Here is a 15518-nt window from a genome sequence, read left to right as displayed (position 1 = left end):
CCCAGAGGCCCACGTGAGGCTCTGCTGCTGAAGTGGGGGAACCCCTCCTCCATTTTTTGTCACATTTCAATGTCACCCAGACATCAAAACAATGAGGTTTGTGCCCTGATGTTTCAGATTTCTTAGGGACAACAGCTCTTTCAGCATCTTTGGAAGCCCCGCTCTCCCTAGCGCTCAGAGGGCAGTGTTGACTCCCCTCCCAAGACCCGCTCTGCTGGCATGGGCAAAGGTCATGCTCCTTCTTCAACAGCTCTGTACAAATGGAGCCCCAAGAACAGACTCCTTCGGAGCCCTTACTTGCACTATCCCACCCCCATGGCCACATATGTTTAAATAGCCCAGTGGTGGACACAGTTAGGTTCAAGCCAAGACTGCTACAGAAGTATTATTTTAAATCTCCCTAATTAATCTCCTCTAACATGTTCAAATATTAAGACCTTATTAACTAAAATGATTTGGATAATCCAAGCTTGAAATAAGTACTTAACCAGCAATATCCCTAATCTGAGCTTTCTGTTGGACTTCTGAACATTTTCCTCCAATTTTGAAAAGCAGAGAGACAAACCAAGTAACGGCAATTAAGACACACTGTCATAATCTCTAGGCTACACATGAGTACTAAACTGAGTGCCCAAACACCCAGATGTCAGTCCTCAGAGGTCAATCTCTTCCCACCAAAGTTCACTCTTTTCACTCTTTCCAATTTCGGAGCCAACTCTAATAGATGGATTATAGTTCAATAGCCTCAGCTTACTCAGGTTTAGACTATTAGGAATTAATTCATCTACTCTTCTAGTCAAGGGTCTGTGGGTTGCTAGAATCAAAGACTTATACCTGGAAAAACTAAACATGGGTTAGAGGAAGAGCAGCAACTGAGGCTGCTCTCTCACCTCCTTCTCTTTCTCAGCTGCCCCGCCTCCCCCTTGCGCGTGTGTATATCTCCTCCATTCCTCTCCCAGTTTCTTTTCTGGCCAACTTCCTCTGCTTAGTCAGTGTCTCCATTGCCTCATATTTTAGGCCTGCACATCGCCTGTTAGGGCCACCCAACCTTAATTCTTTATAACTTGCCAGAACGCCTACCTCCCCGCCCTTAACCAACCTAAACTCCCCAGAGAGGAATCTCATGGCCCAGCTTATATATTCCAGCTAGGCCACAAGTCAGATCACTGACCAGACCATGAATGAGCTGCCTTTGGACCTGAGATGTATCTCTGATTATATGGGTTATAACCAGGGGGCTCAGGGTCACACGGTTTATGACATGATCACTCCAGTGCAACTGGATCTAGGGACAGCAGTCCCCCAGAAGAGAGAGTGTGTGGGCAGACATCCTAGAATGTCTTTTGATACATCCTCCCCACTCTGGGGCGCAGTGGCCCAGTCATCACATTGGGTTCCTATGCTGCTACCCGAGTGCCCTTGCTGTCAGTGAAACCCAGGACAAAGTACTCCCATGGGTGTCCCTCCCCAAGCATCTAGCTGATCTGGAGTCACCATCCTCCCCCTCTTCCTCACCTTTCCTCTAATTGTCTCAGTCCAGAGTTAGAGAAGTGCTTCTCACACCCTAATGGGCATACCCGTGAACTGGGGATTAAAATGCATATTCTTATTCAGTCAGTCTGGGGTGGGACCTGAGATTTTGCATTTCGAACAAGCTTCCAGGGAGCACCGATGCTTCTGCTTCCAGGACCTCACTTGAAATAGCAAGGTGTCGTAGAACTCAGCCTGTTTCCAGCTCTTTAGTTCTTACTGGGTTTTGTTCTTAATTTGTTGTTTGAAAGGCCCCAGCCCTGGTTCAGTAGGAGAGCATCACACTGAAAAGGCAAATTATGTGACAACTAGAGCCTGATGGTCAAAAGACTTGAAATAAATCATCTTTTAGGTGTAAGGTGGTGGAAGAAATTATATTTCTTAGAATTCTAGAAGAACTCCTCCTCAAGAGATAAGCTGAGTGCAGAAGATCGCACCATGATCCCTGGGGAAGCTCTGATTAGAGTCACCCCTGACATTTGCAGGCCCTGGGACTAATGCACTCACAGAGGCCCACACACGCTATGACTAAATGTTAAAAATCATAGATCAGTTGAACACACTGCTAAATAAAATGTGTTCCACTCTCCAGTCTTGACAACTGTATCTTTGAAATGGCAATATTTAAAAATACATGTAAAGCTATAGTTTTATATGCCCAAATCAGTAAATTATCAAAGTTGACCAAGAATAACTGTTGGAACTCTTGTCTTGCTGTTCAGTTGATGGGTCAGGGATGTTTGGGAGAGTAATAAAATAAAGCAAGCATACTTTGTAAGTTATTCTATATTTATTTCATGAAATTTATTTTTTGTACTTTGTACCTTCATTTCAGCAAAATTATAACAAAATTGTGACAGTCAACATTTTTCACATAGTTGTGTTCTGTTGACAGTAATGACCTAAAGGATTAAAAAAATGTGTTCTTATTGTATCCAAAGTGTAAAAAATTAGAATATAGTTTATCAAAATATAAATTAAGGGGAATTCCCTGGCAGTCCAATGTGTGCTTCCACTGCAGGGGGCACTGGTTCAATCCCTGGTCAGGGAATTGAGATCTCACATGCTGTGTGGCGTGGCCAAAAATAAAAAATAAAAATAAAATAAATAGATAAAGTATAAAATCAAAATAATTACTTTTCATAAACTTTCAAAGTACTTATTTTACTTCTTATTTATTTATTTATTTATTTTTGGCTGCGTTGGGTCTTCATTGAGGTGTGTGTGGGCTTCTCATTGCGGTGGCTTCTCTTGTTGCAGAGTGTGGGCTCTAGGCACACGGGCTTCAGTAGTTGTGGCATGTGGGCTCAGTAGTCGTGGCATACGGGCTCAGTTGCTCCACGGCATGTGGGATCTTCCTGGACCAGGGCTCAAACCCATGTCCCGGGCACTGGCAGGTGGATTCTTAACCACTGCGCCACCAGGGAAGTCCCTTATTTTACTTCTAAAATACTTAATGTTAGCTATTAGAATTAAAAGGCAATACAATTATATTTAATAAATATCAAAATTTTTAATGGAAATTACTTACATAAAGCCAAAATGTGTATTGGGTTTTGAAAATTTAGTTAAATCTTGTTAACTATTTTTATTTTTTAAATGACGGGGGTCAATAGGTAAAATGAAAAAAAATCTATGCATTTACCAAACAGATGGAACTTTTCCAAGTTCAAAATACCAACATGGTGCAAAGCCATCCCCAGGTCGATGTTCTGGCTGCAGTGCATCCCATCTAAAACGTGCCTGCTATTTCTTCCTCTCCTTAGATTATTTTGCTTATTAGAGTCTGGTGTTCCCAGGGAATCTAAGGGCTGGTGGGAACAAAAACAAACAAGATGCCTTTGCAAACATTCCCTGTTCTTTTGACCTTCGAGGGACCCGCTAGGAAATGGAAAGGCTTGCTCGGCTTCCTGAGAAAACTGTAGCAAAAGGAATTTTCAACTGGGTATTATTTTTGGGAACTGTTCAGATTTCTCTAAACCCATTTTTTTTTTCCCCCTCACAGAACAGGAGTAAAGAAATCCAAAGATTATCTTGAAAATAGAGGCAATGCTACCCTGTCTCCCTGTGTGCTATAGCAGTTAGGTTTTGATAGTATGTTTAATTGAGTAGGCCCTTTCTCCAGACATGGTCAAAACTCAAAATGTTCTGAGTATCTGATTTAAACTTAAAGAGCTTTTCTATGAATTAGAGAAAAAAAGAAAGAAATTATTAGTACTTTTGGATAAGATGGTGACTTTGAAGGCTAACATCTAATTCCATACTACCTTGCAACCCCAGTTCCTGAAAGAAAGGAATAAAACACAAGTAAAAGAGTACCAGTACCAGAGCTAGAAAAGGATATCACTGAAGAATTTTGGACTACAGCAGATAGTCTGCATTGAAGGAAAAACACCTTGACCTTGACTCTTTTTCCCTTCAGGAAGCAGAGTCCTGCAATAATTGGAGATCCTGGATCCCACTGACTCTCCTAATAAGAAGGAACAGAAAATGAAAGGTAAAAATTGGCCTATGTCATCACTCCACTTGCAACCTCTTTTACCTTTAAAAAACAGTTGTGTGTGAGGCCCAAGGTTACAAGTGACTACCTCATAAAGAAGGTGGAGGGAGTGCCTTCCTGAGTTGGTGGCCACAACAATAGGCTAGATTCTACCTGGGGCCTGGGGCCTGGGGCCCCCACGCTAGTCACACACCCATCAGAGAAAGCTGGCAGAGGTGCATCATCAAACACCTAGAATCAGAATCTCTGCCCATCAGTTTATAGCCCTGGAGCCCCTCCTTCTACCCTTAGGCTGAGGATCAAAGAGGCTTTCAAATTAAGAAGAGCCTCAAAGCTGCATCTGGGAGAGGTGGGGAGGAGGGGGGAGATAGTGATGGGATCCCAAGAGAATCACTTTACTCATTTCAGGGCCTTATAGGACGTTTAGATAAATCTCTCAATTTTCAAAGGTCAAAAAGTAGAAAAAAACCAACATGGGAACCATGAAAACCTCTTGTGTCATAAAGGGAAGGGAACATAGCACTCGTGAGAAAAACCACGCTGTTGAGTAAGGTGAAGTGTAGTGTGCTCAGGAGAACAAAATATTCCTTTATGCGCTGAATACATAATTTCTCACAGGGAGTGAAATGTCTTTGCTCAAGAACATATCTCGCAGAGCATGACTGGCTTTGAAGAAGAAGCCTTCTAGGCAAAGCCAAGATGGCTGGTGAACAAGAAGATGGAGAGAGAAGAAAATGAACCTGAATTGGGAGGGGTTGGAGCAGATCAGAAGGGGCATGATGTGGGGAGAGTCTGAGGAGAAGGGCTAGAAGTTCAACAAGTTGAGGAGAAAGTAGGCCCTGAGAAGAGAAGAGAAATCTGGAGTAAAGTTTAGAAGACAACCCCATTTATGTCCAGATGTTGCAGTCTGGAGCATCCTGACCCAGTAAGAAATGGGCATCTCTCTTAGCAAAAGAAAACTCTAAACTTGTCTCCCCAGAACTGTGTAGTCCAAGATGGTAGCCGCTAACCACACGTGGCTATTTACATTTAAATTAAGTAAAATTTAATAAAATTAAAAATTCAATGCCTCAGTCACACCAGCCACATTTCAAGGACTCAATAGCCAGACATGGCTAGTGGCTTCCGTATCGATGGTTTAGATATGAAACATTTCCAGCATCACAGAAAATTCTACTGGGATAGCCGTGGTCTAGAAAATCCCTTATGCTCTCCCACCTATTAGAAATTAAAACAAAGGAAGCTAATTCTTTGGGTAACTATGTTAGCCAGTGCAGAGATTATAAACATTCCTCTTCCTGGCGGGACACAGGGAAATTCCTTTGCCTTAAACTTTCTGTACTTAGTTGACTTTGGATGTTTAGGGGTTTTTATCAGAACTTGTTTTAGGAAGGAAGACTAGAATTTTTTTTTTTTTTAATCTTCTATCTGACTAAGTCAGAGAGAATTCTTTGCCAAGATTCTTTGCTACTCTTTGCTACTTCCTTTTCTTTTTTTTTTTTTTTTTTTGGACGTGCTGCGTTGTGAGGCATGCAGGATCTTAGTTCCCCTGACCAGGGGTTGTACGCACACCCGCTGCAGTGGAAGCGTGGAGTCTTAACCACTGGACTGCCAGGGAAGTCCCCAATACTTCCAATTTTTAATCCAGTCTATTGTCTATTTGGAGATCCCAGGAGTTGATTGGATGGAGTTGCTTTCTGGGTCAACAGGGGTTACAGTATTTTCTCAGGCCTCCTGCCTACTAGTTACTTCTCTAGGATGCCAAGAAGCTTGTTTCTTGTTTATTAGATACTGTGTTTAACCTATCAGCTTGACAAAGATCAATAGCACACGTTATATGTTGATGTTGGAATTAAGTGCAAATTGTTACAGCCATTATGGAGAGTGATATGGTAATCTCTATCAAAATTACCAATGCACCTGCCCTTTGACTCAGCAATTCCCCTTCATGATTTTATCCTACAGATATATTCATGCAGCATAAAATTATATATGCCCCAGGTTATTCATTGTCATACTGTTTAGAAGCCTGGGAACAACCTAAATGTCCAAAAATAGAGGACTGCTTAAGGAGGTTATACTATCCATATAACAGAATATTATGAAGCCATACAAAAGGATGAAAAAGCTCTTTATGTAGTAGTTGGGAACAATTTCCAAGATATATTGTTAGGTGAAAAATAACCTGCCATCATTTGTGTTTTTTTTAAAAAAAAGGGGATGGAGTAGGGGAAGAATATGTGTAATTTCTATATGTGTACAGACTGTCTCTGGAAGATGAGGGAAATGAGGGGCTGCTGGGGAAGGGGATGGTGGGAAGGAAACTTTAATGTCCAAATAGACTAAATGTCCTATGGTACCTTTTGAGTGTTGTACTATGCGGACCAATTGCCTGTTAAAAATACACATTTTTAAAAAGAGAAAATGGAGTTTTCCAAAGGGCTCCTTCACCTTAAATCTTTCTATCACAGTTTTCGTTAGCTGATGAATATGCGTTTAGAATTAGAAAAATAGCTTGCATGTGTGGTAACATGGCAGACTAGCTAACTACTGACTCTCCCACTGAGCAGTCAATTACCACAATGAAATAGTAACAGTATCGTCTGGAAAGTATCTGTGAACTGTCCAGAAAGCTAGAAATCCTCAGGCTAGGAGCAGAGAAGGGCACTGAAGGCAGCTTTGACCCTGAGGGCTTTGCCAGATCTGGTGAACTTGACTGACTTCATGACCTAGCGAGGCTCTGGAGCCTGCAGAATGTGAGGATTTTAGTAAAGGAGCCCCTCACAAATACGGGGTCCCAAAGGTCCACACCCTCATGGTAAAGATGAATTAAAAATGCCACCCCGCTCCCAGCAGTCTACAAGGAACATAGCCTGTCTTAAATCTTGGCACTGAGAACAGTGGGGAACTCCTTCCCTAAGCCCACCCACAGGAAATCTGAAACCCAAGCTGGTTCTCACCCAGGGATGCACCCTGAACTTTAAAACCTCGAACTGAGGTCTTTGGCAGTGTTCTCCGGTGCCCGAGAGAAACAAGCACAGATTCTTTCTGAAAGAACCCATTTTAGGTTTGGGCTCAAAGAATTTCTATAGATAAATTAGAAGAAAACTGAGAAAAATCAATAAACACATAAGGAAACAAGGCATCACAAATGGTAGCCTACAGGGCACAAATGCAGAATCAGACTCGTAAAAACACCTGATATTGACATTATCAGAGCTGGGACATTCAAAATGGGACACTTAAAAGTCTGAGTAACGAGCAAGAGCTGTTGAAAATGAACAAAACAGAACTCGTAGAAGTAAAATAGATTTACTTTATGCAGATAAAATCTCCAGTGGAAGAATTTGTCCTCCTCAAAAAGCCTATAAAGTATGTGCAATGCCCACCAGAGACCTGTGTGTGGCAAGCATTGTTAATTGCTTACCCAACAGACCTCAGCTTTAATTGGGTATCAAGTGGTGGTAGCTTCAAGGGAGGTTGGCCTCCTCTCAAGCCCCAGGGGCTGAATCCTGATTGTTCAGACTCTAAGCAAATCACAGTCTGCTCCCTTTGCCTGTCATTGATAGGCAAGGGTATGTGAAGTCATTATAGGCATTAAGATGTGAGAGAAAGTCTGCTGGGGACTTTTGGGAAAGTCCTGAAAAAGAGGACTTTGCTCCTAAAGAGAGGTGAATGGCGAGAATTAGACGTTTTCTAATGCTAGGCATTGATATCTGCAGTGTGAAGCATGGAGCTGCAGCAGCCATCTTAGGACCATGAGGGGAGCTGACCTATGACATTGAAGGGGACAGGCCAGTACACTGAAGATGAAATGGCAAGAACTTAAGTCCTTGATGACCCAATTTGACTGGTAAGCTCACCAACTCTGAAATCACCTGACTTCCAGAATTCTTGTTCTGTGAATATACTTTTCATTATTGTTGAAGCCATTTTGAGTTGAGCTTTCAGTGACTTACAACAGGAAGCTTCCTGACCGACACACCAGGCTCTCACACTGCAACACACACCTAGGGCAGCAGGTCAAATCCAGACCAGGGCAGCAGGGACTAAATTCACAACCAGCTGGCAGCTCACCTGGAGCTTCTTGGAAAACTGTGATTGGCCTCCTACCAGCTTCCTGAGGACAAGGGTCCAGGGGCAATGGAATGTGTTTTGGCACTTAAGACTGAAGAAAAGTACCTGTTTTACACCAAGAGTCCAGCTTTGACGTCATTGATTTAGTTACTCATTATAAGTCTGTAGACACTAGGTTAGATGTAAGGACAAACAGAGGTGTAGAACAAACAGTGTGTCTTCTGAGTCCCCTCCCTTCCACACTCACCAATCCCCTTTGTGGTGCCATACCCACCCCTCTCTGCGGTTAGAGGCGCCTCTCCCTGACTTTTTCACAGGAGATAGAATGGTGCTCCATCTGAGAGTTTGTGTATGGGCTGGATCCAACCCAGCGGGGACCTTAAAAACTAAAGAATCAGGCTGAACTCTCAGACAGCCCCATCCTGCATTGGGGTGAACTCTCTTCCCTAGCCCTATCCTTCTGTTCAACACGTCCACTCTGAACCTAAAGGTGGGCTGGAATCAAACTCCCCTATAGGAATTCATGGATTCATCCAAAAGCCATTCATTATAAAGGCACAGGAGGAGTTCACCATGCTCTGTTATGCCTCTATGATCTTGCACATGCTATTAACTCTCCTTGGTCACCTGACAAGCTCATACTCACTCTTCAAGACCAGCTTGAACATCATCTCCTCCGTGAAGCTACCATAATTCCCAATCTCCCTTCTCACCAGTACCCCTTCTTGACAAAGGGAATTGCCCCTTCCTCCACACTCCCAGCATGCTTTGGACAATGTCTGTTCACTCAGTATTGAAAAATCTTTTGTTTGTGTCCATTTCTCCCTCCATGACTTATTCATCTTTGTATCTCCATTTGTGACATATAAGAAATCCTCATTAAATGTTTATTGAAATGAAATGAGAAGGCCTGAAATAATGAAAGCTTTTCTAGATCATGATGTCCGTTGCACGGTGGAATGTCCCATAGCCTCTATTCTGCTGTTGCCTGCAGAGTCATTTCCCCTTGGGGATGTGGACTTGAGGTAGTAGAACAGTTCTGTTTCCTTCCATTCAAGGAAGGCACAGAAACACACAAAGGAAATATCTTTACTGAGATTAAACAGATTCTTTTAAAGTTGCTAGTTGGATCTCCTGGATTCCAGAGGTCTCTAGGGCTTCCATAATGTTGCACCAGATTGCAAACGCTTTACCATCCTGATAAACCAATCTATTTGTATTCTCTGGATTCAAACACGTTATGGCTCTAGTGTAAGTATGCATATGACTGAGAAAACAGTAATTTCAGAAAGATTAAAATAAGAGCCCCCCACTAGAATATGTAAAGAACTCTAACAATCTACAATTAAAAACAAAAATACCCAGTTAAAAGTGGATAAAGGCTCTGAATAGACATTTCTCCAAAAAAGATATACAAATGGCTAATAAGCGCATGAAAAGCTGCTCAACATTATTATTCATCGAGGAAATCCAAATCAAAACTACAATGAGATGCTATTTCATACTCACTAGGAGGGCTATAATAGAAAAAACAGATAATAACAGGTGTTGGTGAGGATGTGGAGAAATTGGGGCACTCATATACTATTGGCGGGAGTGTAAAATGGTGCAGCCACTTTGGAAAATAGTTTGGAATTCCTCCAAAACTCAAACATAGAGTTACCATATGAACCAGCAGTTCCACTCCTAGATGTATACCCACGAGAAAGGAAAACATATGTCCACACGAAAACTTGTACATGAATGTTCATAGCAGCATTATTCATAATAGCCAAAAAGTAGAAACAGCCCCAAAGCCCATCAACTGATGAACGGATCAACAAAATGTAGTACCTGCATAGAAAGGAATATTATTTGGCAATAACAAGGAATAAAGCAGTGATTCCTGCTACAATATGGATGAACCTTGAAAACATCATGAAACTGCATATTATAGGATTCTATTTACATGAGATTTTTCAGAATAGGCAAATTCATACAGACAGGAAGTATATTAGCAGTTGCCTGGGAGTGGAGGGGGGGGGATGGGAAGGGGGGAGTGACTGCTGGTGGGCATTGTGTTTCTTTTTTGGATGATGACATTGTTACAGTGGTTGCACAATTTTTTTTTTTTTTTTTTTTTTTGGCCATGCTTCGAAGCTTGCAGGATCTTAGTTCCCTGACCAGGGATGGAAACCAGGCCTTCAGCAGTGAAAGCACGTAGTCCTCAGCACTGGACCGCCAGGGAATTCCCCACAATTCTTGAATATAGTAAAAACCACTGAGTTGTACACTTCAAATGGGTGAATTGCATGGCCTATGAATACGTCATTAAAGCTGTTTTATTTATTAGGTAGATAGATAGATAGGTGATAAACCAACCCCAGACAGAGGCAGCAGCCTGCCTTCTTCCTGCTTCCTGGGCAGGGAGTTCTCACCTGTTTGTCTTTAATCCGTTTATCTCCCTGTTGACTGGGATCCACCCAGCCAGCAAACTCGTGTTTGCTCTGCGGTAACATCCGTAGGATGTGCCAGGCCTCAGGCCTGACTTTTCTCTGCAGTCCTTGCCAGCTAGGTCAGTGTCGGGGAGGCAAACAGCCGGGGCTGGCCCTGTGGCAAATGTGTGACAATACAAGGGCGTGAGAAGCAGTCAGAGAGCCCCCTACAGGCTCCCTTGGAGAGCACGCTGGAGTCCTTTCTTCCAGTTGAACCTCCTGTTGCTGAACCAGGAGGTGAATGAAGCCAGATACCAGTGTGTGGGATTGGAAATAGGAAAGCACTTCCCCAGGGCAGGGACAGGCTCTGGGGGCTCATTACAGTGAAAAGGAAGACAACACACACGACCAAGCACTGCCCAGTGAAGACTCTGTGCTATTTGCTTTACCTACTGATCTCATTTAATTCTTCCAATGACCCTGTGAGGTGTGAAGGAGGGACTTTTTTAATTCCTGTTTTACAAATGACGGAACTCAAGTTCAAAGAGGTTAAGTAACTTGACTAAAGTTGTATGACTAGAAGTATGTGAGCCAGGTTCTGCTCTTAAAAAAAAAAAAAAAGATTCCAACTAGCTTATACATCCCACAGTAGTGGACTGGTTTAATTAATTATCCTTCATTTATACAGTGGGACACTATACAGATGTAAAAAAGAAGTAGGCTTGCGGGCTTCCCTGGTGGCGTAGTGGTTAAGAATCCGCCTGCCAATGCAGGGAACACAGGTTCGAGCCCGGGTCCAGGAAGATCCCACATGCCGCGGAGCAACTAAGGCCGTGCGCCACAACTACTGAGCCTATGCTCTAGAGCCCGCAAGCCACAACTACTGAGCCCAAGTGCCACAACTACCAAAGCCCGTGCACCTAGATCCCATGCTCCGTAACAAGAGAAGCCACCGCAATGAGAAGCCCACGCACCGCAACGAAGAGTAGCCCCCCCTCGCCACGACTAGAGAAAGCCTGCGCTCAGCAACAAAGATTCAACGCAGCCAAAAATAAATAAAAATAAAAATAAATACATTTATAAAAAAAAAGAAGTAAGCATGCATTAAATAATAATATGGAATGATCACCATGATGTATTTTTAAGTGAGAAAAGCAAGGTACAGAATGGTATATGTAGTATTCTACCATTTGTCTAAAGGAGGGAAGAAAAGATACATATATTTATAATTGCTTGTTTCTGAATAAAATAACTCTGAAAGGGTGTATAAGAGGCTAGTGACATTGTTTGCTTCTGGGGAAGGTATGATTGTCAGGCTCCAAGATCCCCCCCCCAGCTTCTAGCCTTCTGGTAGTCACATCCTGTATGGGCTATTTTGGGCTGACTTGTTAGTCACACCAATAGGACATCACAGTAATGATGGTGTGTGACTTCCAAGACTAGGGCATAAGACATTGTGGATTCTGTCTTCTTCTCTCTTGGATAATTCATTGACATGTCATAAGGATACTCAAGCTGCCCTATGGAGAGGTCCAGGTAGAGAAGAACTGAGGCCTCCTGCCAACAACCATGGGAGTGACCCATCTTGGAAGGGGATCCTCCAGCTCCAGTCAGGCTTTCAGAAGACTGCAGCCCCAGCTGACATTTGACTATGGCTTCATGAGAGACCCAGAGACAGAACCAGCAGCTAAGATGTGCCCAAATTCCTGACCCACTGAAAGTACATGAACTAATAAATATTTACTGTTTTTTTTTTTTAACTGCTAAGTTTTGGGTTAATTTGTTATGCAGCATTAGATAACTAATATAGATTTGGGGGCTGCTATAACAAATATCTAAAAATGTGGAAGTGCTTTGGAACAGGGCAGTGGCAGAAGCTGGCAGGACTTTGAGGGGAGAGTTTGTGAAAGCTCAAGATACCTTGAACAAGACTATTTATACAAACCCAGTGATATTTGGAGAAAATATGGACTTATAGGAAAATGTTCCTGGAAACTGGGGGATATGGAATCCAGTTAGGGGACTGGAGGGCTAGGGGATGGGAGTGGGAAAGAGACTTTTCACTTTGAACCTTTTGAATATTTAATGTAGTACCTATATAAAAAAATAAACTGATAATATTTAAATAATAATTTTTAAAATGAGGCTTAGAATGTGATCTCCATAATTCAAGGTGACTTCTAGGATCTCTGGTCACTGCTGCCCCTCTCCCTACTATGATGCACAGGCCACCACAGCTCTGAATGGTCCCATTTTGAGGAGGACTAGAAAGGTCCAAGTGTCCCTGTCCCCAGAGTCCATGGTCAGTGTTCTCCCGGTGTACTTCAGGGGATGGAAGGAGCTTTGGGATATTTGGATTTGTTCCTTAAATGTCTTTTCTTTCCTCTTTTTCATCTCTTTTTTGTTGTTGTTGTTCTACCTTCTGGAAGATTTTCTTGATTTCACTTCCAATTATTCTTTGGACTGTTTTATTTCTTCATCATATGGTCAATTTTCAAGGACTTTTACCTGTTCTCTGTTCCTTTTTTGGAGTTTCCTAATCTCATTGTATGATTATAAGATCTTCCCTTACCTAGCTGAGATATTAATTAAAACTTTTAATTTTTGGTCTCTTTTCTATGTTGTCTCTGTTCCTCAGAGATCCTTTTTTCTCTTTTTTCCCCTTCATTTTGTTTGCCTTTTCTCCTTTACAGCTTGAGGTGTCTAAAAACGTCTGGTGTGCACTGGTTCCCTGCTTATATTTTAAAATGAGGCTTTAAAAGTCTCACTGGAACCTACATGTGGGAACAGGCTTTGTTCACTGAAGGTGGCTCCTTAGCCTGATGAGGAAGGAGATGATTTTTTTCCGACGAAGCTCCCTAATGTCCTCATGTAAAGGGTTTTTCTCTGGGGTTTTTTGGTTTCCCAGAGGAAAATCCCTAATATACTACCTAAGATGTAACAACCTAGTTACAGGCGTTCTGGGAGCAGACAAGAATGGGGAAGAAGGGGAAGCTGAGGGTCCAACCGTTTGTCAAGCATTTGATCCCCCTGTGTTCAGTCCTATGCTTCCGTCCTTGCCCTCTCCTGTTCCTGGAGCCCTTTAAATTAATTTAGTCTACATTTTGGAGGTTGGGGGTGGTCTTACAGATTTTGCGTTAATTCCCCTGTCTTCACTCTCAGCCAGACCTTCCCTGTACTCTACCTTGTAGCCTTGACCTCTTAAGGGTTTAGGGGGAAATCCCCCTATTCTCACCAATCTCCCCACTGCAAGCATTATTTTCTATTTTCTTCTGCTCTGCTAGATCTTTTATCACTCTCCTGCCTTCCCCAAAACATCTTGAAATTTCTTATGTCTTCTCTCCTATTCTCTACATCTTAAGGCTTTTTTAAAAAAAATTTATTTACATATTTATTTAGGCTGCTCCAGGACACAGTTGTGGCATGCGGGATCTAGTTCCCTGACCAGGGATCGAACCCGGGCCCCCTGCTTTGGGAGCTCAGAGTCTTACCCACTGGACCACCAGGGAAGTCCTTTTTTTTTTTTAAATTCCTTTACCAATGTTTAAGTTGTGTCTCTGTAAGAAGATAAGAAAATCTCTTACAATCCATCTGCTCTGTTTAACTGGACACAGCTCACATTTTCCTAAAATGCAGTACAGACTCAACAAAACATACCTGTGCACAGGATTCAGCTCACCACCAGTTTCAACCAAGATACTGCCAGTGTGGGCTCCAATGAGTGGGTCAAAGCTAGCTGCCAGCCAGATAAAGATCTTACCTGGATGGGGAGGCAGAGCCTAGGTATTTGGGGAAACCCTGAGGTAGAGCAATAACACCGTAAAAGGATTAACAATTGAACATTAAATTCAACTATGCTTATATGGCAACTGCCATCTGATTGGGTTTATCTGGTGTCTGGTATTGACCTGGAGTGTCAGGTTTTTCGGCTTCTTGTCTAATTAGACAGATATTTAACTGGGTATGTAAATGTCCTTTCTTTTATCATTAAAAATGTTTCTTGATTAGGAAAATAAGTATGGTGTAATAAGTATGGTAAGTATGGTGATATGATTTCTGTGTAGATAAGCAGTTTCCTTTATACTAAGCACAGGAAGATGAGAATACCCAGGAAACTATAGCATTCATAAGGCATACTGATTGGACATTAGTTAAACTTATTTTATTATTATTATTTTTTTTAACTTATTTTTATTTTTAATTAATTAATTTATTTTTTGGCTGTGTTGGGTCTTTGTTGCTGCACGCGGGCTTTCCTCCAGTTGCTGTGAGCGGGGGCTACTCTTCGTTGCAGTGGGCGTGCTTCTCATTGCGGTGGCTTCTCTTGTTGCAGAGCATGGGCTCTAGGTGCACAGGCTTCAGTAGTTGTGGCATGAGGGCTCAGTAGTTGTGGCTCACGCACTCTAGAGCGCAGACTCAGTAGTTGTGGCACATGGGCTTAGTTGCTCCGCGGCATGTGGAATCTTCCCGGACCAGGGCTCGAACCCGTGTCCCCTGCATTGGCAGGCGGATTCTTAACCACTGCGCCACCAGGGAAGTCCAGCCATTTCCACTATTTGACAGCTCTTCTACATTCAAAAATGAAGAAGTGCCAAAATAGAGAGTGTCAGGCAGAAATGCTTTAGGCTACCAATTACCTAAAACCTGATTTATTGTTCAAGAAATGAGTTTGTTTCCTGGCATAGTAAGAAGTCCGGAGATGATGTTGGTATTGGTTCCACTGGACCCCAAGCAATTTCTATCTTTCTCATTCATCATCTCTAACAAGCTAGCTTTGGGACCTATGTACCACCTCCTACCCCTAAGATGGTCACTATAGTTCCAAGCATCATGGCCTCATTCAAGGTAAGAATGAGGGTGAATGGGGGTAGCACCAGCAGCTTTGTTCCCATTTGTCAAGGAAGCAAAAGTTTTCCCAGAAGCTCTCAGGGTTCTTCAGCTTGTACTTTATTGGCCAGAACTATGTCACATAGCACTCTCAGCTGCAAGAAGGTCTG

At 42.5% G+C, this 15518-nt stretch overlaps 1 long non-coding RNA gene across 3 annotated transcripts in view; it reads left to right on the top strand.

The window, feature by feature from the left end:
* LOC309650666 overlaps window positions 1-15518 on the top strand; it is an 81964-nt gene that overhangs the window by 23310 nt on the left and 43136 nt on the right. For all 3 annotated transcript variants that reach the window (XR_014257668.1, XR_014257669.1, XR_014257670.1), the window contains exons 2-3: window positions 3953-4027; window positions 7753-7883. This is a non-coding gene — a long non-coding RNA (uncharacterized lncRNA). The remainder of the gene's footprint in view (window positions 1-3952; window positions 4028-7752; window positions 7884-15518) is intronic.

Source organism: Balaenoptera physalus (genome assembly GCF_965194825.1).
Source record: "Balaenoptera physalus genome assembly, chromosome: 20".
In the NCBI taxonomy this organism is placed as follows: domain Eukaryota; kingdom Metazoa; phylum Chordata; class Mammalia; order Artiodactyla; family Balaenopteridae; genus Balaenoptera; species Balaenoptera physalus.
This window is presented reverse-complemented; position numbering and strand designations above follow the sequence as displayed.